The following is a 4,440-nucleotide window of genomic DNA, read 5'->3' on the forward strand; positions in this document are numbered from 1 at the left end:
CAAAATGAAAAATTATTTAGTGATAATAAAAAGACTGGATTTATTGGTCAGAAAGAAACTAGAGGAACTAGACTAGGGCCCTTGATGACGTTTCTGGTCTGGAAAGGGACTCACCCTTACCACTCAATTTTCAGCCAAACAGTAGATACGTTTAAGTGGGGGTGGGGGACAACAACACTAGCAAGATATGCTCACCATGGAATGTCAGACCATTCAAATTCAAAAGGACAACGTTTTTTCTAAGGACAAAGTTTGAGAAGGGATGGGGAGGTGGGTGGAATGCCAATAGGAGCCTCAAGGAGGAAGTAGGGTAACTGCTGTTGCAGGGAGCAGATTGTAATCATTGAGATGAAACTAAGTGTATAATTTGTTGAAGGGAAAGCTGATGATCTTATCTGTAAACCTTCATTCAAGCACAGTAAAAAGTTAAAGAAAAATAAAGTCATTGTCTATCATAGACCAGGCTGACACTGGTTTGGAAATATACTCCCTTCAAAATGTAATAAACCCTTTGGTTATTTAAATTATTATATATTCCTGAATGTTTTGTGTACATCCCGCCCCCCTCCCCCAAACAACAACAACAAAACACACACACACAAAAAAAACCCCAGAGGGAATAGAAGCAAATACTGTTGAATGATAATGAAAGAGGAGAGTGTCATCATTGCAATGAAACGATGGTGTAAAACCGATGTTCTCCCATGTAAACTATCACTCAAGTCACAATAAAAACTTAAAAAAAGAAAAAAAAAAAAAGTAATAGAAACCCTGTCTTTTTGACTTCAGACATGGTTCTTCTCTAGAATCAAGAAGAGCATACAGATCTAAGTTTATTAATGGCTACCAGGGGCATATGGTGCAGGGAAGGTGTGATGGGGAAAGAGCAACCAATTGCTGAGGGGACAGTGTTTGGAGTGATGGAAATGGATAATGGTTAGGGTTGCACAACAGGGTGAACACAATGTCACTAAATTGTGCATGTAAAAGGTGTTGCTACAACAAATGTTTTATTACCTATATAAAAGAAAAACAATGTCTAACCAGAGGCAAATGGTTAAACAAATCAACAATTAAATAACAACAAAACAAACACATTTTCCATTTCAACCTTTATTATGTATACAATTCAATGACATTTACTATGTTTACCATTCTGTGCAACCATCACTCTGACACATTTCCAAATGTTTTCATCACTCTTCCCAGATACTAAGTGCCTCTTACACTACACTCACTCATGTTCCCTTCCTGCCTATCCTTTTGGTCTCCATGCATTTGCCTGTTCTAGATATTTCATATAAGTGAGATCATACAGTGTTTATCCTTTTGTGTTTGACTTATTTCATTCAGCTTGTTTTCAATGTTCATCCATGTTGTAGCCTGTTTCGTGGCTTTGCTTTATGTCGGATTAATATTCTATTAGGAAGCTTTGGTAGCGTGGTGTTTATGAATCATCGGGTTGCTAACCTCAGGGTCAGTAGTACAAAAATACCAGCTGTTCTGCGGAAGAAAGACGAGGCTTTCTGCTCTCGTAAAGATGTGCAGCCTTGGAAACCCTGTAAAGGGTCGCAATGAGTTGGAACTGACTCCATGGCACATAACCACTACCACCACCACCACCACCACCAATATTCTATTGTCCATATATAACACATTTTGTTCATACATTCATCAGTTGATGGCTATTTGGATTGCTTCCATCTTTTGACTATTGTGAACAATGCTGCAATGGACATTGGTATGCAGTTGCTGTTTGTGTGCTTGTTTTAAGTTGTTTTGGTACGTGGTGGGAGTGGTGGTTATGTGCTGTGGAGTTGGTTCTGACTTACAGCAACCCTGTATAATTTCCGAGGCTGTAAATCTTTACAGAAGCAGAAAGCCTCATCTTTCTCCTGTGGAATGAATGGCTGGTAGTTTTGAACTGCTGGCTTTGAGGTTAGCAGTGTGACTCGTAACCACTATGCTACCTAGGAGTAAAATTGTTGCATCATTTAGTAATTCTATGTTTAACTTTTTCAGCAACTGCCAAACGATTTTCCACTGTTATTGCTGTTGTTAAGTGCTGTTGAGTCAGTTCTGATCCATAGCAAACAACCCTGTATGTGGTTTCCGAGGAGTGGCTGTGGGCTTGAACCACTGAATTTGTTTTTAAAATCGACATTGTGGTCAAGTGCTTATCCTACAGTGCCACACCAGGACTCTGTTTTCCACTGTGGCTGTACCATTTTACATTCTCATCCACTTTTTCCACATCCTCGCCAACACTTTTTCATCTGAATATTTTCTTTTGTCAGAATAGAAAATTGATTGATTGGTCATTTTTTTCCCAATTTATTTATTTGTGTCAGTATAAAGTCATGGATTCTGGTTTTATTCAGTAAATTAATCTGTTAGTATATTTATTTTGATAATCAAGCTGTCGCAGGTTTGGCTAATGAGACCCGCTTCAAGCTGTATCCTTTTGATGTGCTTCATCTTCCATAGATTACTTCCTTGTTTTCTGGCAAGAGATAGTCCAGACTTGTAGTATACTTTCTCTTCCCCCACCCTGGAATCAGTCATCATTGGATATAAATTGATTTTATCCTACTTACAATCTAATAAGAACCAGCTACTAATCGGACTCCTGATGTGGCACTGTAGCATAAGCACTGGACTGTGAACCACAAGGTTGGCAGTTCAAATCTACCAGCTGCTCCTCAGAAACCCTATACACTGACTCTATGGCACTTAACAATAACAACTGTTTAATGAGTACATGAGACACCTGAGTCAGAGATAAAGGACTGTATTACTCCCAACACAGAAGGTAACATGAGCATCAGCAGAACTGGATCAATTTTCCTGTCCCCAGGCCCAATGGGGACAATCTGATATGTCCCAGATAGATGCTGTGCAGGTGGTGGGTTTGTACTATTGCCGAAGGACCGATCTTGAGGAATCCACTACTTTTATAGCAAGCAGTAAGGAAGCCTGCTCTCTGTCTTGGAGGGAGACATTACTCATACTGCAAGGTGGCTCTTTGCAAACACAACCCTGAGACAGGCTCAAGAAAGTAGCAGAGCCTTGCATTCTTGGCACACACCAAGCAAAGGTATATAGGGATGTTGTATTAGTATATTAGTCCTGCAGCAAAGTCTCTCCTTAACAATCATTTCTCCAAGAATCCTTGGGTCCTTGTAATGGAGAATGATATTTAGAAATCAAAGTCTGCTTGCTAGGTGTGTTCATTGTTAATGAGCTATGTCGTTCCCGGGAGCTGGGGACACAGGTGCCAAGGGGCAGAATTATGGAACATATGTACAAATACTATACACACTGCTATACACATGCACATGTTGCTGTTGTGAAGTGCCGTCGAGTCTGTTCTGACCCATAGTGACCCTGTATAGGGTTTCCAAGGAGCCAACCTTGCAGTTCAAACGGCTTTGCAGTCTAGCGTATTAACCCACAGCGCCACACCAAGACTCCATATACACATATGCACATACTTATGTCTATTTCTTGTCTAGGTGTATCTATCATATATCTGTTTGTCTATCTATCTACCTACCTACCTAAAACCACAAGCTCACACTCGTATCATAGGTTCATTTTAGTTTCTTCCTTTTCATATCTTGAACGCTCTTCTCCAACAATGAAAAACTCAGAAGATACTATTTTGCTTAGTCTTCCTGCAAGTAACCAAGTTCTTGCTGTTGCTGTTGATACCCCACCCCCTCCCTCCCGATCATGTGAAGACCCTCCTAACCCTAAGCCCACTGGGGTTCTGACCTGATGTGCTGGGATGCATTTTCTTCCCCTCTGGTCAGACTGTAACACTCTATGCTGGGCCAATGTAGCTGCCACTGCTGCCCCACGTGGATACCTTCCTCACCTTGCTCAGGGCCCCGTGCCAGGCTGCCATCACTACTGCCTCTCTGCATGGCTCCTACTCTGGGTCAGGCCAGACACCTGCAAGGGCACTCACTCTTCAACAGCTTGGGCCAAGTGATCCCTGTCACTGCCACCACCCTATGTGAACACACTCTTCATCTCCTCAGACCCCAAAACGTTCCCCTTACCGTTTACTGCTACAAGGCCCTGCCTCATTTAGCTACACCTAATGACTTTTTGAAGGAGCCTAGTGGCACAGTGGTTAAAACACTTAGCTGCTAACAGAAAGGGAGGCAGTTCCAACCCTCCAGCTTCTTAATGGGAGAAAGATGCATCCATAAAGATTTACAGACTTGGAAACCCTATGGGGCTGTCCTACTTTGTCCTCTAGGGTTGCTATGAAGCAATGAGTTAATGGCTTTTAAAAACTTTTTATTGTGAATTGAGTGAAGGTCATCAGTTTTACACTCAACAAATCATATACTTGGTTTCATCTCATTGAATGCAATCTCTTCAATGTAATATCACTTACTCTGCTTCCTCACTGCCATTCTTCCTTCT

Source organism: Chrysochloris asiatica, unplaced genomic scaffold, assembly GCF_000296735.1.
Source record: "Chrysochloris asiatica unplaced genomic scaffold, ChrAsi1.0 scaffold00071, whole genome shotgun sequence".
In the NCBI taxonomy this organism is placed as follows: Eukaryota; Metazoa; Chordata; class Mammalia; order Afrosoricida; family Chrysochloridae; genus Chrysochloris; species Chrysochloris asiatica.